Consider the following 24677-nt stretch of genomic DNA (forward strand, 5'->3'; position numbering starts at 1 on the left):
ATAAGCTTGGTTGTCCCCTATTGGGAGTGTTTCGTCCCCTAATGGGAGTGTTTTGTCCCCTTTTGTTCCCTATTGGGATTGTTTTGTCCCCTAATGGGAGTGTCTTGTCCCCTATTGTCTCCTTTTGGGTGTGTCCTTGTCCTCTATTGGGAATGTCCCTTATTCGGAGGGGGCAAATACATTAAGCCTTATGGGACTCTGCCGGGGAATCGAAAACTGTCCACTATTAGGAGGTGTCCCCTATTGGGAGGTGTCCACTAAGGGTGATTCCACTGTATTACTGTCCCAGAATCTCCAGAGGTATCTACTCCACCTCCTATTGGAAATCCCTGTTGCGTTATTTTCTGCAGGTGGCTAAGTCACTTATACCTAGTAAATGGAGGTTGACAGGCCCTACTACTGGAGAATGGCTTGCGGAAGTTAACTACTTCCAACGTATGGAGGAGTCAGTTGCTTTGACCCCTGCGGAAAATGACGGCTGCACTAAGAGGTGGTTTGATTGGTTGGCTTTCCAGTCCACACCTGAGTATCAGGCCCTGCTGGACTTTGGCAATCCTACGGCCTCCTGATCCCCTGTTGCCCCCTTCTCCCCCTTTTCTTTTGTTTTTTATCCTTCTCTTTTCCTGACTGCATCCCTTTTTCCTGTTCCCTTGTTGACCCTTTGTGTTTCCTTGTCCTGTGTTTTTGCTTTGTTTCTTAGGTTTGTGCTTTATAATTAGGGTCCCTTCTTGCTTTCTCGATGAGCTGTCTTAGGGCTCTATGTTAATGTTCCTACTCTAGGGGACTCATGTGTTGGTCGGCCGTACATTTCTTTGGCCCTCTGTTAGTGTCTATGCTTCTCTCGTTTGAGCGACTCCTCAATCACCATTACTCTGGATGTTGGGGTTACTTGTAGTTTGTACTTATATATTGCACGGGTTATTTCTATATGAAAATGAATAAAACTTTAAATTTGAAAAAAAAAGTTGTTAATAGATAAGCTTTGCAGGATAGTATAATATTATTGACCTTTAAAAATTTTTTAAATCAGATTGAGATCCTGATGGCTCACCATGATATGCCTTTTCTAAAGAAAATATGTTTTCTTCAGAAGTCATCTTTATATGTTTCATAAGAACGACACCAGATCAAAATCCAAGCATCATCTCTATTCCCAATGAAAATTGGTAATTCATCAATGAATATCTCTTTCATCCAATCAGCCACAGTCCATGATCACTTCTGTGTAGGTATTATTTTTGTTTTCACTGGGAACAACAATCATCTTTTGTCACACTCCATTTGGATTTCCATTGTGCTTATGAATGCTTGCTATTGTTTCAATTGTCAACTTTCTTGTTGGCCTATCTTAGCTACAGGCTAGTTTGTATTGTAAGAAATGTGGGGACTTTTGTTGAGAAATGCAAATTACAGGTGATTCCATATTTTATCTTCTCAACATTGATTGACGGCGTCGTTTTTCTGTTAAAGAAAAATGTATGCTGTTTGTATTATTTTATTTAAATAACATTTGTTTGAGGTATGTTTCATGAAGCCAAAATGTTCAGCTACCAAACAAACATTGCTACATTTCATGTTTGTCATTTATGTAGTTGCTTTAAAGTAAAAGAAAAGAGGTTTGAACATCCACTACACTGCACTGAAGGTGTTTTCTCACAGACAGTAATTTTTTGGAACGTCCCCACTGCAGTTTTTATGCATTCTTTTGAGCCAACGCCATTAGAGGATTCCAAAGCAATGGGAAGTATAAAAGAAACAAATAGATAATTTTCTTTCTTCTTCAATATATTGGTTTTGGCTAAAGAACTGCATCAAAAGATGACAGTGGCTGTTTCCCAATAAACTCAATTACAGTATTTAACCAGCTGTGCTATGGTAAAATGCATGAGAAACAACACAGAGAATGTAGTGGTGCGCATGGGCACTCTCACTGTGGCCAGACAGCAAGCTGCAATCCATTGTGTATTCTGACTCTTTCCATCATAGCCAGCATTCATTTTTACAGCACTTCTGCTGGATTGGACTGAATTGGCTCCCAGCACCTATCTGTGAGCTTCACACTTACATCACCCTGCCACTGGTTTACCAGTTTTACTGACCACTGCATACTGTCATCTACAAATAGGGATCACCATCTCCAAGGTGCACCAAAATTATACATAAGCCTCCAATGGCAAAGGTGCACAACACAAAAAAGATAGAAAGCAATACAAATCATTTTGAAAATGCAGAGTCAATACCGGCATGCACTTACCCCAATGTATGTTTCGCTATGTTGTCACGCTCCCTGACGAAGCGCCATAGTGAAACGTACGTTCGGGTAAGTGCATGGCAGTATTGATGTTGCATTGTGATTTGATTTTCTTGTATTTACCTTGTTATGGTGCAGGTTGTTCATACACTAGGGGGTTTAGATCATTCACACATATGTTGTCCTTAAAGGGGTACTCCGGTGGTCAATGTGTTTTTCCATTTTTGACTTACCCTATTTGTTTTGTTTCATTTCTATTCTTGTTGTTTAGCCTATTCTATTTCCGTTCTTTGTTTTCTTTTTATCCCCCACTTTCTTTTCTTTGCTTCTATTTCCTGTTTCTTGCTGTGCTGAAAACTACAAATCCCAGCATGCCACATGCCTTGCTGGTTTGGGGCGGCTCCTTTTTTGTTTTGTTTGTTTGTTCAGCCCTTTACCCATCCTACTATTTTCCCGGGTCAGCCCCCTTATACACAGCACACTACTATAATCAGCCCTGGTTGGGATACACTGGCATACACACACAAAAGGGACTACAACTCCCAGCATGTGTCAATCAGGAGTCTTCAGCATGCTGCCTCTGTGGTCTCCTGGGGGTTGTAGTTCACCACACCTCTGGAGGGCATACACCAGTGTTTCCCAACCAGGGGGCCTCCAGGTGTTGCAAAACTACAACTCCCAGCATGCCCTGACAGCCTTTGGGCATGCTAGGAGTTGTCGTTTTGCAACAGCTGGAGGCACACTGGTTGGGAAACACTGGTGTAACATGATGTGTATGCTGAATAGGCTAGAACAGTGTTACCCAACCAATGTACCTCCAGCTGTTGCAAATCTACAACTCCCAGTATGCCCAAAGTATGTCAGGGCTTGCTGGGAGTTGTAGTTTTGCAACAGCTGGAGGCACACTGGTCTGTAAACACTAGCATACACACACACAACAGGGACTACAGCTCCCAGCATGTGTTATTCAGGAGTCCCCCCTCCCCCTCCACATATAGGGGGAGATTTATCAAAACCTATGCAGAGTTTTCCTCTGCACAGGTTTTGATAAATCTCCCCCATAGAGATCATTCCCAGTATGAGATTTATTCCCCTGCAGTCCATACATCCCCAGCCATGTGAGGTCCTTCTCCTGTGCAGACCTGTGTCCTTAGAATACAGAGCAGGGGGAGGGGAGGTGAGGAGCTGTGTACTCAGCTGGATGAGATGAGGGGGCGTGGCTTATTTTTCTCATGCAGACAGAGAGAAAAAAAAAAGCTATGAAATCTTGTCCACAACAGACTCAGAACTGTGGACAACAGTAAAAGAAAACCCTCTGAACTACAGAACTTACTGCCCAACAAACAGGTAAGAAAAACACACATGCTGCCAAAACATATAACACATGTATATTGCAAAAAAAAAAAAAACTTACAAAGAAGAGGCCATATAGTAAAAAAAAAAAATTAACCACCGGAGTACCCCTTTAAGTATTCTATACAGACTCTATGTATTCCATCCTACTTTATGTATCTTTTCACTTTGAGATACCAATGAAATTGTCTGTACCCTCTGCATGACTCCAGCGATGTACTTAATCTACATATTAATATATGTTTTTATGTCTACAATTGTATTTTCAATATTGCTTTCTATCTTTTTTGTGTCATTGTGCAAATGTGTCATTGAAGGTTTATGACCACTGCATACCTTGAACAATTCACAAACCCTACTGTTTTGAAAGCATTTAATCTGTGGCACAAAAAAGCACAAAAAAAACCACTGTAATACATACAATATTGTTTCCACTATCTCCAAATATAGTGGAAAAATAGCAGTGCAGGCTGCATCTTGTGGCAAATTGTGCTTTATTTGGTCATGTCCTTCACCACACTCTTATCTCTACTGACCTGTCAGTTTCAGTAAATATTTCTATCCCATATAAAATAATAATTTTGATATAGAGTTTTATATATAATTTTATATATAATTTTGATATATACTTTCTTTATAACTTTTTGCTTTGCTCAGTTATTCCTCCTGGAAATGTAAAAATGAACTGAAAACCATTGGTGTTACCATTTTCCTTGTCAAGGGCTTATGAAGAGAATGGTAACACCCCATGATAACACATACTTTTTGTGATGGAACTAAAAGAATTTAAAGGGGTACTCCGGAGGAAAACTTTTTTTTTGTTTTTAAATCAACTAGTACCAGAAAGTTAAACCGAAGTGTAAATTACTTCTATTAAAAAATCTTACTCCTTCCAGTACTTATTAGCTGCTGAATACTACAGAGGAAATTCTTTTTCTTTTTGGAACACAGTGCTCTCTGCTGACATCATGACCACAATGCTCTCTGCTGACTCCTCTGTCCATTTTAGGAACTGTCCAGAACAGCATATGTTTTCTATGGGGATTTTCTCCTACTCTGGACAGTTCTTAAAATGGACAGAGGTGTCAGCAGAGAGCACTGTGCTCGTGATGTCAGCAGAGAGATCTGTGTTCCAAAAAGAAAAAAATTTCCTCTGCAGTATTCAGCAGCTAATAAGTACTGGAAGGATTAAGATTTTTTAATAGAAGTAATTTACAAATCTGTTTAACTTTTTGGCACCAGTTGATTAAAAAAAAAAAAAAAAAAAAAAAAGTTTTCCACCAGTGTACCCCTTTAACAACAGTGCAACAGCAGTCCACAAAATGGCATACAACTCTGTGTATAGCTGTATACTGCAGCTGTGACTCCATAGTTAATATCATTTAGTTGCGTCTTCATGTAGTCCGGTTTAATACACATCCAGGAGGAATAACAGAGGAACATCACTTTACAGTTCTGAGTTCATAGGTTTCAGAATTGTTATAACATGTGCAATAGAAGGATTTACTATAAGGGTATGTTCACACTGAGGAATTGGAGAGGAATTGGATAGGAATTTCCACAAGTAATTATTCTCGCTTTTTCCTCTCCAATTCATTCAACAGTGAAAATCCCCATAGAGCTGTACAGAATTTCTGCCCCTTAGTTCACACTGAGGAATTTCCTGTTCCGCTTGAAGAAAGAACATGTTCTTTCTTTCAGGCGGAATCAGCGTCATTCTCCCATAGAGATCAATATAAAAAAAAATTTTTAGTCAGAAGCATTTCCACGCGGAATTCGTGCGGAATTCGCACAGAATTTCCGCATGAAAAAAAAAGAGGAGTATTTATGAATAAAAAAAAAATACATATCTTACGCACACTCTCCACCCACTTTTTATTCAGCAGCCATTTTGAGATTCTCATTTCTGATTCTGTGACTGTATTCAGAGTAAATGGCCGCTGGAACTCCTCCCACTATTCCTCCCACTCTTGATACTCCTCCTCTTCTCCTCCTACGCATGAAACCTACATTTCCACGCGATTTCCTCGCAAATTCCGTGCAAAATCGCTGCTAATTCTGAGCTAATTCTGAGTGTATTTTGGGGTGGAAATCTTCAGCGTGATTTCTGCCCCAATTCCTCAGTGTAAACATACCCTAACAAGCAAAGCAGGAGAGGAGACAGGCCTTCTATAATCCAATTCCTGACATGTGACATATTCCCAAACTGGAGTTGCTATCTTTCCTTTTTTTTTTAATCAGTTCATCTTTGCATAATCTGGCAGACAAATATCTGGTTATACCTGCTCAGTTCTCACACCAATTTACCATCTTTAGGCAAACTTCACCATCCATAGTACACCAAAAGGTATAATGCCGCCCTTGGTTTCTCACACAGTGATAGCGCCTCCACATAGTAATATGCCCCCCCCCCCCCCCCCCACATATTTAAAAAAATAATGTATACTATGTGCACTAATGGTTGCTTTTTTATGGACATAATTAAAACACATTATTAGATTACAAAATTACTTTGGCTTTTATCCTTATTTTGTTTTTGTTGTTTTTCTTTTACACTGTGTGAGCCCAGTCATAGTGTGAATTTCCATTGAAAACAACAGGATGCAGACTTCATATTGTTTCATATAGATTCCAGAGTCTGTGTACATCAGAATCTGTGTACAAAAAATGTTCCCTTTTAAACCTGTATAAATGGATACTGCAGTATCTGTGCTGGTGAAATCTTATCTATGTTAGGATTTCCTGTTTAGCTGACATTTACAGTAGCTATTTTTATTTCTTAAAAATATACTGTAATACAGTAATGGGCTGCAAGGTGTTATACAAATAATGATTGCAGGTAAAGAACCATAATGGGACAAAAAGTGTACAAATAATTAAGAAAAATGTAAAAAAAAAAAAGTTAAATGGACGTTGATTTGTTCATACATCAGTTTACAGGATTAGTCTGGAGACCAAGTTGTTTCACTCTAAACAGGAGAGAGCAGCTCCAAATGTCAAATGAAAATTCTTCCCTTCTTCGCTCCGTCGTGTTCCCAGCCATTTATGGCCACCTATGGGGTACCGCTGTAGTATAAAGCAGGAGTTCCAAACCTTTAGGAATGTGTACTTCCCAGGGGTACGCAGCAGCTCCCCTGGGTGTACAAGTAAACAATCTTTAATACTGGTCATGTAGCAGATACAGTGCAGGTCCTGGTCAGGCAGTCACTGCTGCTGTGTTGTGTGTGGAGATCTCTGCTCCTTAGAGATTGCCTGACCAGGACCTACTCTGTATCTGCTGCATGCTGGAGGTGAAGAACCTGTGATGTCACAATAATATGACCAGTCCATGTGGCGCGGAGGTCAGAAGGATAGAAGAGATTGTGGCTGAAGGAACTGGAATGCCACCAGAGTGGAGCAGCAGGGAGAGAAGAGAGTCTGAGAGGAAGCCTGGAAAGAGATCAGCTCAATTTTAAGTAATGTATCTACATAGTGACCCCACCAACAGAATAGTGATTGAATCTCATAAGTATACCAGATGTTACTCCTGAGTTACAGCCTATATTATATATAGGATAGAACTCAGGATCAGGACAATGGGGTAGTAATGGGGTGTTAGTAGAAATACCTGATCACTTTGTGACGCCAGGGCACTGTTATCCTATACACAGTCCGAGGTTGGGGACGGTTTCTCCTGGGCCAGACACGTGGAGTAAATGAACACAACTGCGTCAGGGTACTGTCTTTACTGAGCTGGGTGCAGATGGTAATACACTTACAGCTAGCTTTAGGTGAGAGAGTACAGCGTAACCCCTTGGGAGCCCTGTTGCCTTGCTGGGACTTATGATACTTACACCAAACAGATTAATACTGACTTGTGAGATGGAAGAATTAATCCTGGTCTGTAGGGTCCTGTCAAGGTAATGAAGACTTTTCCGCAGGGGCATGAACTTCCTCCTTGTGAGTAATCCTTGCAGGATGACCAGTTGAGAGATTAGATTTGAGCTAGGCCTCTTCTCAGAGCAAACGACACACAGCACACCTGAGCTAAGCTGTTGCTCAGGAGTCACACTAGGGTGAACTTACTGACTCCTCCACTGCTCTACACTATATAGGCGAGACTTTAGGGGTACCCATTGGCAGGCAGGGTCACATGGGGTTCACTGCTCTCATTTAAGGGTACAGTAACATGAAAAAACATATGTATGTGGTAACCCTTGGGGGGTGTATGGTAGTGGTGGTATGGTATCAGTATATGAGGGATTACTGTTAACCTATAGTTCGTGACGCCAGGCTGAGGGCTGGTATGCTGAATCAATGTTCCGGCCTATCGTCGCCCTTCCCAGTAATGATAGGTGCATGAAATGACTGAAGGTCCACAAGAAGATTTAACTTGAACTTGAACAACTTTACTTAAGTGCTTGCAGTATCCAAGGCACAGTAACGGTCTCATATAAACAGTCTTTAGCTTGCTTAGTGACTGACAGTTGTTGCGGACCTTGATATTTAAACAGTCTCTAAATTTAGGGTAGATATTTGCAGATCTGTCCGGATTTAGGGGTATTATTAGGTCTGGTGATGCTGCAGAGTGTCTGGAAATTGATACACTCTATATTTAGAATTTTTCAGCCGTTGTCGCAAGGCTCGGGCCTAACTCACTGCGTTAGTTGCTGCGCAGATCCTTCTCTCATGACAGCCCACAAGGTAAGAGAGAGAAACATGGCCGCCGCTCCCTTATATGGGCAGGGGGAGGGGCAAATCCGATTGGTCCGAACACCTGCCATTCACCATTACAGAGAGTAATGGGATTGCTTACGTCACAGGGCCTCCAAAGGTCCTTAAGCTTAATACCATAGAGTTCACTTAGTCACATGACCCACAGGTCCTGCAACGCTACGGCACAGGTAATTAACCACTTATTTACAGATATATCATTATATTTACATTAACCTTATATAGACCACTGGTCTATTAGTAGAAATGGAGGCGACAAGGGGTTAATTAAGTGACAGGGTTCCCTACGTCCTAGGGACTCTGGCTCTGGGGACCCACACGTACATAGGTACCGTATAGGATGCGGTACCGGGACACCACATGTACACGTAACAATAATAGAATTAATTTAAGAAAATATATTTTCTGGCATTGGCCCAGTGCAGTATACTGTGAATATAGTAAAATATGAAGGTACCAAAACATGAAATGCCTGCAGCTCTTAAAAAAAAACTAAAAACAATGGGACCACAGAGGGTCCATATGCCGCTGTACAGCTTCTCTAAATGTAGTTTTGCTGTGTGCATCACATAACCTAATGGTATCAGCATTGTCCAACAATGACATCAAGTAGGACAATATAATGAATAGTTAATATACTTAAGTTATATATTATACACCTTATATAGGTATATAAACGTGATCCCTTGTTTGAGGTATGTTGGTGTTATGTCCAAAAACAAAAAAAGTTCTGCTTATGCAAAATTTGTAACAAACAGCTTCCAATATTTAACCTCAAAAAACTTATGAAAAGGATCATTTGTCAGATAAATTCTTCGGAATTAATGATGCCAGAATATGAATGTGTATGTTTTTCTTCTCAGTGTGGAGTGAAAAAAAAAAAAAAAAGATTCTATTTGCATGATTTTTTCCTAATGCAAATGAGATTTTCTGGATGCGACATACAAAAAAGACATTAGTAAGGGTTCCTGACAGCTGCTGTGCACACAGGACTCTCATTTAACCAGGTGTTTTATCTACTGTCACCAAGCTGTCATAGGGGATTTTAGGTAGATGCAATGACATAATCTACATCAATTGTGAGGAAACATGAAAGTACTTGGAATAATTTTGAATAAAAAAAAAAAAAACATGAAACATGAAAATAAGGCCAATTGATATAAAATTATTCCATATTTTAAATATTCGTCTAAAGCCATAGATACAGACGTTCTGTAATGAGGCAGCCGCAGTCAGAAGGCTTTGGAGCAAAAATAGGTTATTTCTTCCACTAAAAATTAAATGTCCATGGTGGAAAGTGGTTCTTAGGGTTAAAGATAGTGCTATAATGCCTACCCAATGGATAACACATTAAAGGTGTTCTCCTAGCTGTATGATTTCTTATTTAGCCCTCTTATTCACTGTGATTCAGCACGTGACATGACTGCAGCAGAGATACAATGTACTTGAAGGCCATATCTGAAAAATCTATCATTGTCATTTCTTGTGCTGTAACAGGACGTTTAAAGCAGACCCGTTTTTTCAGGGTGTACAGTAAGGGTATGGCTGTATAGGGCTTTTGACCGTAAATCTGTATGTACTGATTAGTTAGTTGACCTCTGCAGACCTATGGTCCTATTATGGTGCAATAACCCGTAGGATATTTAAAGGGCTTTGTAGTAAATCTATGACTGTGAATCTGTCAGAGGGGCTGGACTTTATTCTCATATGGGCTGAGTTCTGTGCAGTAACTGTACCGGAGCATGCATATTTAATGACATAGAGCAAGATTTCATGCCTGTGAAGCCACACCCCTTTATTAAATATGCACACCCTCATACAGGCACTGCACCGAACACAGCTCATCTATATATATAAAACTCAACGTGTGTGTGTGTGTGTTCCACAAAAACTTCCAAACGGCTAAAGATATTAATATGAAACTTGGCACACATGTTACTTATATGTCACCAACAAACACAGGATAGGTGAGTTAACCCTTACTCACCCCCATTTGCCAGGGGCGGGGTTTATGTTTAAAGTCCCATACAAGTCAATGGAAATATATGTTACTGCATAACTTCCAAACGGCTGGAGATATTTCGATAATACTCAGTCACATGTTACTTATATGTCCACTTAAAATATAGGATAGTTAATGTAACCCTTAACTACCCCCATTGGTGAGGGTCACGGTTTTTGTTTAAAGTCCCATTCAAATCAATGGGAAATGTATGTTCCCACATAACTTCCGTACGGCTGGAGATATTTCAATACCTGGTACACATATTATGGGTCGGGATATGAGGACCGGATGGGAGGTCGGGATAGGAGGTCGGGATAGGAGGACGAGATATGAGGTCGGGATAGCAGGTCGGGATAGGAGGATGGGATATGAGGACGGGATAGGAGGTCAAGATAGGAGGTCAAGATAGGAGGTCAAGATAGGAGGTCGAGATAGGAGGTTGAGATAGGAGGTCGAGATATGAGGACGGGAAAGGAGGACAGGAAAGGAGGTCGGGATAGGAGGTCGGGATAGGAGGACGGGATAGGAGGGCCGGATAGGAGGTCGAGATAGGAGGTCGAGATTGGAGGTCAGGATAGGAGGTCGAGATAGGAGGTCGAGATAGGAGGTTGAGTTAGGAGGATGCAATAGGAGGTCAGGACAGGAGGTCGGGATAGGAGGTCGAGATAGGAGGACGGGATAGGAGGACGGGATAGGAGGTTGGGATATGGGGTTGGGATATGACAAGAATATATGAGGACTGGATATGAAGTCAAAAGCTTCCTCCTTTGTTTATTTTCCTCCCCAACAGGGATTAGGAAGGAAAAACCGGGGTACTCAGCTAGTATGAAAATAAAGTCCCGCCCATCTGACAGATTCACTAAATTACTCAAAAGGGACTACAAAGTCCTATAATTCAGCAACAGGGGGATGGTCACCATGCTGTAAATAGGTATGGGAAGAGCCCCCCCCCCCCCTAAGCTATCTACTGGTTACTGCAACTCATTGTTTTCAGAGTGACCACAGGTCCTCCTTAAATACATATGCAAATTGGAGTTTGGAGCCCACCAGGCATTCCCCTCGGCTGCAAGAGCCAAGCAAAGTTCAGCCCCTTCACCAGTTCCTCTCTTTCCTCTGTGCATGTGTTAGCTCTTCTACCTCCTAAGTGACAGCCAATAGGCTTTACTGTAACTTACTGTAGATTCCCTTGTAAAGTTGAGTAAAGCCTAATTTGCATATCAATATAAACTCTGAAATCTCAGTGCTGGAGGGGTCAGTTAACTAATGAGAGGTATGTACAAATTTAGGGTCAAATACCCTATACAGCCATACCCTTATTTTATATCCTAAAAAGTACACAAACAAATGGTTAACATGTATGGTGCTGTTGTTTATTCCCCCCCCCCTCCCCCCCCCTCAGGATAGGGGCAAACTGCCACAATCTGAAAAACAGGGACCCAAACTGCATCTTGGAATGCAGCAGCACTGTACTCAGCTGTCTCTGGTTGCTCCATAGACAATAAATGAAGTTGTGGTTCACATACTCGACTCACAATTCACATTTTGAGATGTAATTCGTGTCCTCATTCTCAAGATAAAAAAAAAAGGGTAAAAATAAAGTAAACATACATAGTATCGGCTAGTGCGTGAATGCCTGAAATTTTAAAGCATAGTCTTATCGATCCCGTACAGTGAAAGGCATAAACTTATTTAAAAAAAAAAAAAACAACAAAGTCAAAAATGAAAGCTTTTTGGCATTTTCTCATCCCAGAAAAAATTATAAGTCCCATGACAAGTGGTACCAATAAAATCTACAGATCATGGCACAAAAATGAGCCCTTATACAGCCCTTTATACAGAAAAAAATGAGTTATAGGGGGTCAGAAGAGGGCAATTTTAACCCTTTAAGGACCAAGACCATTTTGGCCTTAAGGACCAGAGCGTTTTTTGCACATCTGACCACTGTCCCTTTAAACATTAATAACTCTGGAATGCTTTTAGTTATCATTCTGATTCAGAGATTGTTTTTTCGTGACATATTCTACTTTAACATAGTAGTACATTTTTGTGGTAACTTGCATCCTTTCTTGGTGAAAAATCCCAAAATTTGATGAAAAATTTGAAAATTTAGCATTTTTCTAACTTTGAAGCTCTCTGCTTGTAAGGAAAATGGATATTCCAAATAATTTTTTTTATTCACATATACAATATTTCTAATTTATGTTTGCATCATAAAATTGATGAGTTTTTACTTTTGGAAGACACCAGAGGGCTTCAAAGTTCAGCAGGAATTTTCCAATTTTTCACAAAATTTTCAAACTCAATATTTTTCAGGGACCAGTTCAGTTTTGAAGTGGATTTGAAGGGTCTTCATATTAGAAATACTCCATAAATGACCCCATTATAAAAACTACACCCCCCAAAGTATTCAAAATTACATTCAGTCAGTGTTTTAAACCTTTCGGTGTTTCGCAGGAATAGCAGCAAAATGGAGGAGAAAATTCAAAATCTTCATTTTTTACAATGTGAATTCGGGTAGAAAAACAGACATGGTGCACATCTACAATCTTGTATAATGATCTGATTGCTTCTCAGCATAATATCAAAAACTAACAGGTTGTTAGTATACATTTTTGATCAAAAAGTACAAGCCCACTCGCCACGTCAAGGCCACCTATTTTGAGTGGGTCCCTAACGTCCCCAGCATAAAATGGCGCAGCACCGAGCGGCGACCACCACCGCCGCGACACCAATGCCCACAGTGGGGAGCGACCCACCGGCAGAGCGGCCCCAATGCCACTCAAACCAGTCTTTGGGCCGCACCCCCCCGCAGACACGGCGCCACGGCAGTAACGGACACCGCACAGCACCACACCAGTGTGAACAGGGTGTAATGGCTCACTTACCATGCTCTCCCAGTCAGACTGGGAGGCTGCTAGGAAAGAAATGACCCATGTGTAGCTAACTACTACTTATATAGGGTTGGGCTGAGGGGGTGGGGTGTGGTGCTGTGCGGTGTCCGTTACTGCCGTGGCGCTGTGTCTGCGGGGGGGTGCGGCCCATAGACTGGTTTGAGTGGCATTGGGGCCGCTCTGCCGGTGGGTCGTTCCCCCCCGTGGGCATTGGTGTCGCGGCGGTGGTGGTCGCCGCTCGGTGCTGCGCCATTTTATGCTAGGGACGTTAGGGACCCACTCTAAATAGGTGGCCTTGACGTGGCGAGTGGGCTTGTACTTTTTGATCAAAAATGTATACTAACAACCTGTTAGTTTTTGATATTATGCTGAGAAGCAATCAGATCATTATACAAGATTGTAGATGTGCACCATGTCTGTTTTTCTACCCGAATTCACACTGTGATTTCTATCCCCTCTTTTTTTTGTTTCAACATGTTGTCTGCACTCTTCCCCACCCCCTCAGCCCAACCCTATATAAGTAGTAGTTAGCTACACATGGGTCATTTCTTTCCTAGCAGCCTCCCAGTCTGACTGGGAGAGCATGGTAAGTGAGCAATTACACCCTGTTCACACTGGTGTGGTGCTGTGCGGTGTCCGTTACTGCCGTGGCGCTGTGTCTGCGGGGGGGTGCGGCCCATAGACTGGTTTGAGTGGCATTGGGGCCGCTCTGCCGGTGGGTCGTTCCCCCCTGTGGGCATTGGTGTCGCGGCGGTGGTGGTCGCCGCTCGGTGCTGCGCCATTTTATGCTAGGGACGTTAGGGACCCACTCTAAATAGGTGGCCTTGACGTGGCGAGTGGGCTTGTACTTTTTGATCAAAAATGTATACTAACAACCTGTTAGTTTTTGATATTATGCTGAGAAGCAATCAGATCATTATACAAGATTGTAGATGTGCACCATGTCTGTTTTTCTACCCGAATTCACACTGTGATTTCTATCCCCTCTTTTTTTTGTTTCAACATGTTGTCTGCACTCTTCCCCACCCCCTCAGCCCAACCCTATATAAGTAGTAGTTAGCTACACATGGGTCATTTCTTTCCTAGCAGCCTCCCAGTCTGACTGGGAGAGCATGGTAAGTGAGCCATTACACCCTGTTCACACTGGTGTGGTGCTGTGCGGTGTCCGTTACTGCCGTGGCGCTGTGTCTGCGGGGGGGTGCGGCCCATAGACTGGTTTGAGTGGCATTGGGGCCGCTCTGCCGGTGGGTCGTTCCCCCCTGTGGGCATTGGTGTCGCGGCGGTGGTGGTCGCCGCTCGGTGCTGCGCCATTTTATGCTAGGGACGTTAGGGACCCACTCTAAATAGGTGGCCTTGACGTGGCGAGTGGGCTTGTACTTTTTGATAAAAAATGTATACTAACAACCTGTTAGTTTTTGATATTATGCTGAGAAGCAATCAGATCATTATACAAGATTGTAGATGTGCACCATGTCTGTTTTTCTACCCGAATTCACACTTCATTTTTTACACTCGCATGTTCTTATAGACCCAATTTTTGAATTTTTTCAAGTGTTAAAAGGAGAATATTTTTTATTGTATTTGTAACCCAATTTCTCTCGAGTAAGAACATACCTCATATGTCTATGTAAATTGTTCGGCGGGCGCAGTAGAGGGCTCAGAAGCAAAGGAGCGACAAGGGGATTTTGGAGAGAACATTTTTCTGAAATGGTTTTTGGGGGGCATGTCACCTTTAGGAAGCCCCTAGGGTGTCAAAACAGCAAAAAAAAAATTAAAAAAACACATGGCATACCATTTTGGAAATTAGACTCCTCTGGAAATGTAACATGGAATAAAGTGAGCCTTAATACCCCACAGGTGTTTCATGACTTTTGCAAACGTAAAAAAAAAATAAAAATTTTTTTTTTACCTAAAACTCTTGTTTTCCCAAAAATTTTACATTTTTAAAAAGGGTAATAGCAGAAAATACCCCCCAAAATTTTAAGCCCAATTTCTCCCGATTCAGAAAACACCCCATATGGGGGTGAAAAGTGCTCTGCTGGCGCACTACAGGTCTCAGAAGAGGAGTGGTCACATTTGGCTTTTTGGAAGCAAATTTTGCTCTGGGGGCATGCCGCATTTAGGAAGCCCCTATGGTGCCAGGACAGCAAAAAAATGCACATGGCATACTATTTTGGAAACTAGACCCCTCGGGGAACGTAATAAGGGGTAAAGTGAAGCTTTATACCCCACAGGTGTTTCACGACTTTTGCATTTGTAAAAAAGAAAACATTTTTTTTTTTACCTAAAATGCTTGTTTTCCCAAAAATTTCACATTTTTAAAAAGGGTAATAGCAGAAAATACCCCCCAAAATTTGTAACACAATTTCTCCCGAGTACGGCGATACCCCATATGTGACCCTAAACTGTTGCCTTGAAATACGACAGGGCTTCAAAGTGAGAGCGCCATGCGCATTTGAGGCCTAAATTAGGAATTGCATAGGGGTGGACATAGGGATATTCTACGCCAGTGATTCCCAAACAGGGGGCCTCCAGCTGTTGTAAAACTCCTAGCATGCCTGGACAGTCAGTGGCTGTCTGGTAATACTGGGAGTAGTTGTTTTGCAACAGCTGGAGGCTCCGTTTTGGAAACAGTGGCGTACTAGATGTTTTTCATTTTTATTGGGGGGGGGGGGCTGTGTAGGGGTATGTGTATATGTAGTGTTTTTTACTTTTTATTTTATTTTGTGGTAGTGTAGTGTTTTTAGGGTACAGTCACAGGGGCGGGGGTTCACATTAGTTTCTCGCTGGCAGTTTGAGCTGCAGCAGAAAATTTGCAGCCGGATACTTACTGTAAACCTCCGCCCATGTGAGTGTACCCTGCACGTTCACATTGGGGAGGGGGGGGGGGGAACATCCAGCTGTTGCAAAACTACAACTCCCAGCATGCGCTGACAGACTGTACATGCTGAGAGTTTTAGTTTTGCAACAGCTGTAGGCACACTGGTTATGTATCACTGAGTTTGTAACCTAACTCAGTGTTTCACAACCAGTGTGCCTTCAGCTGTTGGAAAACTACAACTCCCAGCATGTACGGTGCATGCTGGGAGTTGTAGTTTTCAACAGCTGGAGGCACACCGGTCGTGAAACACTGAGTTAGGTAAAGAAAAAACTGAGTTTCACAACCAGTGTGGCTTCAGCTGTTTCAAAACTACAACTCTCAGCAGTCACCGACAGCCAACGGGCATGCTGGGAGTTGTAGTTATGCAACCAGCAGATGCACCACTACAACTCCCAGCATGCACTTTAGCTGTTTGTGCAAGCTGGGGGTTGTAGTTATACAACAGCTGAAGGTACACTTTTCCATAGAAAAAATGTGCCTCCAGCTGTGGCAAAACTATAAGACCCAGCATGCCCATAAGGGAATGCTGGGAGTTGTGGTGGTCTGCCTTCTGCTGTTGCATAACTACAGCTCCCAGCATGCCCTTTTTGCATGCTGGGAGCTGTTGCTAAGCAACAACAGGAGGCTGTCACTCACCTACAACTGCTGCTCCACGCCGCCGCACACAGGTCAGTCCCTCGTCTCCACCGCCACTCATGGGGCCCCGATCCCAACAGGAACGCCGGGGATCGGGGTCCCCAGCTGCCGGGGTCAACTTCCTGCACCCGCTCACGTCCTCTGGAAGAGGGGCGGAGCGGGTTGCGGGAGTGACACCCGCAGCAGGTGCCCTGATTGGTCAGCCGGTAAACCGGACGACGAATCAGGGCGATCGTGAGGTGGCACCAGTGCCACCTCACCCCTGCTGGCTCTTGCTGTTTTGGGCAGTCAGAGACGGCCCCAAACAGCCTGTAATTCCGGGTCATCGGGTCACTGGAGACACGATTGACCCGGAATTGCCGCAGATTGCTGGACACAATTGTCCAGCGATCTGCGGCCATCGCCGACATGGGGAAACATAATGACCCCCCTGGGCGATATGCCGCGATGCCTGCTGAACGATTTCAGCAGGCATCCGGCTCCAGTCCCCAACCGGCAAGCGGTGGGGACCGGAATTCCCACGGGCGTATGGATATGCCCTGCGTCCTTAAAGGGGTATTCCAGGCAAAACCTTTTTTTACATATATCAAATGGCTCCGGAAAATTAAACAGATTTGTAAATTACTTCTATTAAAAAATCTTAATCCTTCCAATAGTTATTAGCTTCTGAAGTTTTCTGTCTAACTGCTCAATGATGATGTCACGTCATGTGCATGATAGGAGAATATCCCCATAGGAACTGCACAGCTCACGGGCCGTGAGTCATCAGAGAGCAGTTAGACAGAAAACAACAACTCAACTTCATAAGCTAATAACTATAGGAAGGATTAAGATTTTTTAATAGAAGTAATTTACAAATCTGTTTAACTTTCCGGAGCCAGTTGATATATAAAAAAAAAAGTTTTGGCCTGGAATACCACTTTAACCCCTTAACCCCTTAAGGACATAGGGCGTATCCATACGCCCCGTTTCCAAGTCCTTAAGGACCGAGGGCGTATGGATACGCCCTGAGCATTTCCGGCCCCCGCCGCTAGCCGGAGGGGCGCCGGAGCCGGATGCCTGCTGAAATCGTTCAGCAGGCATCCCGGCATATCGCCCAGGGGGGTCATTATGTCCCCCCATGTCGGCGATCGCAGCACATCGCTCATCAATTCAGATGAGCGATGCGCTGCGATTCCGTTCCCCGCCGCTCGCCGGGCGGGGATCGGAGCCGGATGTCTGCTGATTTCTATCAGCAGACATCCCGGCAGTGTGCCGGAGGAGGTCCGGAGGACCTCCTATACCGGCGATCGCTGCAGGACGCCGGTAACTACTTACCGGCGTTCTGCAGCGGTTCCGGGTCATCAGGGTCACGTGTGACCCTGTGACCTGGATATAGATGGTGACTGGTGGTGTAGTATACACCACCAATCACCATCCGTACTGTACTGGGGGCTGGCATTGTGGCCACCCCCCTCAGTACAGTTGTGATTGGGTGGCCAAAGTGGCCACACCAATCACAATGTAATAGGAGGGGATGGTGGGGGCTAGGAGCACGTTGCTCCGTTCTGCCCCCCATTCCACTTAGATCTGGTGTGCAGGACGGAGCCCCGTGCTGCCCACCATCCCCTCAGTTGAAAAAAGTGCCCCTTGCCCCCTTTTCTGTGGCCCCTTGGCACAGAAATCACACAGGGTTAGCTTTAGATTAGGTAGGGACAGGTTAGGGTTAAAAAAAAAAAGCCTTTTTTTTTCATTTTTTTTTCCGGCGTACCTCAGTGGGTGTCCGTCGGTCCGTAGCACCTTTAGCTGCGTGACCCCGGCCCTGCTGGGTCGCTGCGGTCTGCCGCCAGCCTTTTTTTTTGGCGCAGATCTTTTTTTTTTTTTCCCCTAAGCGTGTGTGCGGACCCTCTTAGAGCGGTCCGCCACCGTTTGTTAAAGCCCACCCGCCGCTGATCAGTCCCGTAGTACTGATCAGCGTTTTTTTTTGTGGTGCCGGCGCTTTTTTTCGCGTTTTCTAGCGCTTTTTTTGCACCCATAGGCGGTCCGTGCCACCAGTAGCAGGCGTGTACTGTGTGGCCGGACCGTACCTGTGTGTACGGCGTGCCTCACCGCTGTCAGTGATTTATCACTGATCAGCGTTTTTTTTTGTGGTAAAGGCACTTTTTTCGGTTAACGCGTATTTTTTTTTGCACCCATAGGCGATCCGTGCCACCAGTAGCAGGAGTGTACTGTGTGGACGGACCGTACCTGTGTGTGCAGCCTGTCCCACCTCTGTCGGTGATTTATCACTGATCAGCGTTTTTTTGGGGTTTATTTTTCGGGTTTTTTGTGTGGGGGTCTGTGAACAAGCCACCAGCCACTGTTCTGGGCTGAGTGGCTGGACCCCCCACTGACTTCTGCGCCCCCTGCCGCCACAAGCGCTAATCAGTGCGCACACCACTGATTAGATAAACGCTTTTTTTTGGCGCAGGGCTTTTTTGCGCTAGAAGTCCCCTTTTTAAAAAAAAAAAAAAAAAAGTCCCCTTTTTATTTTATATATTTTTTTTTGTTAGGGCGGGTTAGGTTAGGTTAGGCTAGGGCGGGTTAGGGCGGGTTAGGGAGGTAGTATCGCACCACACCACACGCAGCACACACACCAATAAAGTTTTCCCCCCCACACACACACCGCCGTATCCCCATTAGAGTAGGGAAATGGCCCGCAGAGTGTTTTCGGCGGAGGAGGCATATGACATAATTGCCTCCGACACCGAGAGCGGCTCAGATGACGATGAAGACCCCACCTTCCTTATTTCATCGTCCTCCTCATCATCTAGTTCTGATGATGAGCCACCAAGGCAGCGGAGACGCCGCCGTGCGGTGCCGCAAACCTCCTCTGCCCTTGACCCTGTGCCCCATGCTAGTATGAGTCCCCCTGGCGCTCATACTAGTGAAGCCCCCCTGCCAAGATCACTGGTACATCGTACCGGAGAACTTGACTGGGCTGAGCCAGCGGACCACGAGCCCGTGATTCCTGAGTTTGTTGGCGACTCAGGAATCAAAATTAACATCGCCGGGTTCACTGAAAAGGACTTTTTCGGTCATTTTTTCAGTGACGACTTTGTTAATCTAATGGTTACACAGACGAATCTGTACGCCCAACAGTTCGTCGCCGCTAACCCGGGCTCACTTTTAGCTAGACCCGGCGGCTGGACTCCAGTCGATGCAGCCGAAATGAGGACCTTTTGGGGCCTCGCGCTGCATATGGGTATAGTTAAAAAACCCAGTGTCAGGCAATATTGGACTGGGGACGTCTTTTACCAGACACCCCTCTACAGTATGGCCATGGCACGCTCCCGGTTCGAGGCCATTCGGAGATGTTTGCATTATGCTGATAATGCAGCATGTCCCCCCCGAACTGATCCCGCGTATGACCGCCTGTATAAAATCAGGCCGGTCATCAATCACTTCGGGGCCAGATTTTGGGAGGCCTATGTCCCGGGGTGGGAGGTCTCTATTGATGAGTCGCTCATCAGCTTCAAGGGGAGACTCAGCTTCCGGCAATACATCCCGACCAAGCGAGCGCGGTATGGCGTGAAGATGTATAAACTTTGCGAGAGTACCTCCGGGTACACTTGCAAGTTTATAGTGTATGAGGGACGAGATTCCCGTTTTGAACCCCCAGAATGTCCCCCCACTTTGGGTGTTAGCGGGAAAATCGTTTGGGGCCTTTTGCACCCATTGCTAGATAAAGGTTACCAGCTTTACGTGGATAACTTTTATACTAGTATCCCTCTTTTCACATCCCTCGCCGCCAGATCCACGGTCGTTTGTGGGACAGTCCGGAAGAATCAAAGAGGCCTTCCGCCCCATCCCCTACATGCTCCTATCCCCCGGGGTGAGTCCCGTGCCTTTTCCCATGAGAACCTGTTGTTGGTCCGGTATAAGGACAAGAGGGATGTCCTTATGCTCACCACAATTCATGGGAATGGCAGCACCCCTGTCCCTGTGCGAGGTACCGTGGGACCGGTCCTCAAGCCCGATTGTATTCTGGACTACAATCGGTATATGGGGGGAGTTGATCTTTCTGATCAAGTCCTCAAGCCATATAATGCCATGCGGAAAACACGTGTATGGTATAAAAAGGTTGCGGTCTACATGGTACAGGTTGCCATGTACAACTCTTTTATACTGTACCAGAACGCTGGCAACACAGGGACATACCTGGAGTTTCAAGAGGTAGTTCTAAGGGCCCTCATCTTTGGTGACCGCCAAAGAGCGGGTCAGAGCACCTCTGGAACTTCAGTGCCCCGGATCGTCCCCGGCCAACACTTTCCAGGTGAGGTCCCCCACACTGGAAAGAAGGGACGATCTCAGAAAAAATGCAGAGTGTGTCACAGGAGGGGGATTCGGAAGGACACCACCACTCAATGTGACACTTGCCCCGATCATCCGGGCCTCTGCGTTAAAAACTGCTTCAGGGAGTATCACACTTCCATGGAGTACTACATTTTTTATCCTTTTCCCTGATTTTAATTCCCCAGAATTCGGCTCCAATGTACCATATGATATTGACCATATGATATTCTCTCAATCCTCTTATGTATCATCCAAATGCTCTCTAGCAAACTTCAGATGGGCCCGGACATGTACTGGCTTAAGCAGGGGGACAAGTCTGGCACTGCATGATTTGAGTCCCTGGCGGCGTAGTGTGTTACTGAGGGTAGCCTTTGCTACTTTGGCCCAAGCTCTCTGCAGGTCATTCATTAGGTCCTGTACCCCCCCCCCCCCCCCCCCGTGTGGTTCTGTGATTTATGCTCACCGTTCTTGTGTTAATTTTGACACCACAGGGTGAGATCTTGCCTCAGATTGAGGGAAATTATCAGTGGTCTTGTATGTCTTCCATTTTCTAATAATTGCTCCCACAGTTGATTTCTTCACACCAAGCTGCTTGCCTATTGCAAACTCAGTCTTCCCAGCCTGGTGCAGGTCTAAAATTTTGTTTCTGGTGTCCTTCGCAAGCTCTTACGAAGCCACTCCTTTGTTTCCCGGGCAGTGTGTTTTGGATCATTGTCATGCTGAAAGACCCAGCCACATTTTATCTTCAATGTCCTTGCTGCTGACTCAAAATATCATGATACATGGCCCCATTCATTTTGGAGGGGAGGCTTGTTCACATTTTGAAAAAACTTTTTTTTGTCAGATTTTACATTTTTTATCTACCTGTAGGGGACTTTTTTTTATCGTAATCACTTGCATTGGTGAGTACCATCTGCAATCTACTTGTATGGTCTGCTAAAAGACATCCTACTAGAGGAGACCTCCGGTCACCATCTTGACTCATCTGAATCCAGGTCTTGGCCATAGTGGAGTTTGGAGTGTGACTGTTTGAGGTTGTGGACAGGTGTCTTTTAGGCTGGGTCCACACTGCGTTTTGTCCCATACGGGAGCGCATACGGCAGGAGGGAGCTAAAACCTCGCGCTCCCGTATGTGACCGTATGCGCTCCCGTATGCCATTCACTTCAATGAGCCGACCGGAGTGAAACGTTCGGTCCGGTCGGCTCATTTTTGCGCCGTATGCGCTTTTACAACCGGACCTAAAACCGTGGTTGTAAAAGCGCATACGGCGCAAAAATGAGCCGACCGGACCGAACGTTTCACTCCAGTCGGCTCATTGAAGTGAATGGCATACGGGAGCGCATACGGTCACATACGGGAGCGCGAGGTTTTAGCTCCCCCCTGCCGTATGCGCTCCCGTATGGGACAAAACGTAGTGTGGACCCAGCCTTATACTGATAACTAGTTCAAACAGGGGCCATTAATACAGGTAACGAGTGGAGGACAGAGGAGACTCATAAAGAAGAAGTTACAGGTCTGTGAGAGCCAGAAATTTTGCTTGTTTGTAGGTGACCAAATACTTATTTTCCACCATAATTTGCAAATAAATTCTTTAAAAATCAGACAATGTAATTTTATGGATTTTTTTTCTCATTAAGTCTCTCATAGCTGAGGTATATACCTATGATGAAAATTACAGGCCTCTCTCTTTTTAAGTGGGAGAACTTGTACAATTAGTGGCTCACTAAATACTTTTTTGCCCCACTGTACCACAGTTTTAAGTCCAGTCACAAAACCGGATACGGAGCAAAAATGAAAGTGAATGAGAAGCTGCGTGGGTCTGGCTGGGATATGGGAGGGTCCGGTTTTGAAATCCCCCAGCTGGACCCGACAGCCGTAGGCTGCAAATGTAGTGTGAATGCAGCCTAAGGCTATTTTCACTTGTCAGAATATCTGCACGAAAAACCTCCGTGCGGACATTCTGCATACTGCGTGTCTAGCCGTTGTTGGACTGCTCGGAAATGCGTAATCATAGATGGCAATGCATTCTGTGCGGAGTCTGCTGTAAAGAATGGACATGTTCATTCTTTCTGCAGATGTTGGAATTCGAATTTCTGCACCAGATGTGCACAGCGCAGCAGAGTTCCATTGAAATCAATGGGAATCTGCTGCTGTGGAATCTCACTGGAATTCTGGCATGTCAACATAGAGTGGCTATGATTTTAGTGGGATAACCTAGTTTTCACAAAATAGCAGTTACCCCAACAGGATGTCATATATGCCAACTAATTGAATGTGTATGTATATATATATATATATATATATATATATATATATAATATATATATATATGGATTATAGGGCATCTTCAGCACAACACCCTTGAGGAAGTCATCATCAGTGACGGAACGCGTGGGGTTCTCTTTGGGATCCTTCCCATGTAATATTATACCTTGCTGTTCCTCCGTCTGTGGTTTGTTATAACCTTTAATTTACCTATTTTGTGTATTGAATGCATTGTGGTAGCTCCTCTATTATTGTGATATATATTTGAGTAGTCATATGGTGCTATACAATATTTATTCAGTATACCATAGAGCAATTGTTATTTATATTGGTGTAATATTTGTGCACAATTGGGAACTACAGCAATAGGATACCATTTATTGAAGGACGGGGTCTGTGGAGAGAGGGGGTTCATGGCCCCTCTCCCATGTTGTGTTTTGCTCTTTATGAGCAATTTATATTTTTTTCAATGTCCTTTTTGCTTATGTATTTGTATTTATGTGAACAACCCTAAGTTCCATCTACAATACATTCAGAAAGTTTCCAGACCCTTCAATTTTTCGCTGTTTGCTATGTTGTAGCCTTGCTCTTAAAAAAGAACAACCCCCCCCCCCCATCATTCTTTACTAAATACCCCATCATTTTTAGGTTTTTAGTAAAAAAAATGTGTAAATTGATTTACAATAACAAACTAACATTATGCATTCAGGCCCTTTGGTATGACACATGAAATGTAGCTCTGAGGGTCTCCCACTTCTGTTAATCATCTCTAAAATGTTTCTTCATGATGATTGGAATCACCTATGCAAAATTCATCTGATTGGACATGATTTAGAAAGTCCACCGCCCCCTGTCCCCTGCCCCCATCCTAACCTAACCATGAGTTGGAAATAACGGCCTGTAGAGTACAGAGACAGAAATGAGAGGAGGTATAGAACTACAGAAGGCTAAAAAAAACCTTTTGCACTGATATGTTCCAATGGCACAGTGGGATCCATAATTAAATAATAATAAAAAAAAAAGGGAATAGAACAACCAGGGCTCTTCCTAGAGCTGTCTGCCCCACCAAACAAAGTCATTGGGTGAGAGGGGCCTTGGTAAAAGAGACAACCCGATCACTCAGGATCTTTGGAGCTTAGCCAGTTTGCAGATGGGAGAAACCTCCAAAAGTTCAACTATCTGGGTTTTTTGTAGAGTGCCCAGAAAAAAGCTTCTCAGTAAAAATGCATGAAAAGCCCACCAGGAGTTTGCAAAAGAAGAATATAAAGGACTCTGGAGACATGGAGCTCATCACCTGCACAACACCATCCCAACAGTGAAGCACTGTGGTGGCAGCACCTTGCTGTAGGTTTTTTTTATTTTTTATT

The 24677-nt window shown here is 44.2% G+C and overlaps 1 long non-coding RNA gene across 2 annotated transcripts in view; it reads right to left on the reverse strand.

Moving 5' to 3' along the window:
- Positions 1-24677, reverse strand: part of LOC130356146 (uncharacterized) — a 72012-nt gene that overhangs the window by 12866 nt on the left and 34469 nt on the right. The window contains exon 1 of one of the 2 annotated variants that reach the window (XR_008888797.1): positions 2375-2492. The exons of the other annotated variant lie outside the window; for it this stretch is intronic. This is a non-coding gene — a long non-coding RNA (uncharacterized LOC130356146). Of the gene's footprint in view, positions 1-2374; positions 2493-24677 lie in introns of those variants that run through there. 2 annotated transcript variants of the gene reach the window in all.

The sequence above is a fragment of the Hyla sarda genome, chromosome 2 (assembly GCF_029499605.1).
Source record: "Hyla sarda isolate aHylSar1 chromosome 2, aHylSar1.hap1, whole genome shotgun sequence".
Classification (NCBI taxonomy): Eukaryota; Metazoa; Chordata; class Amphibia; order Anura; family Hylidae; genus Hyla; species Hyla sarda.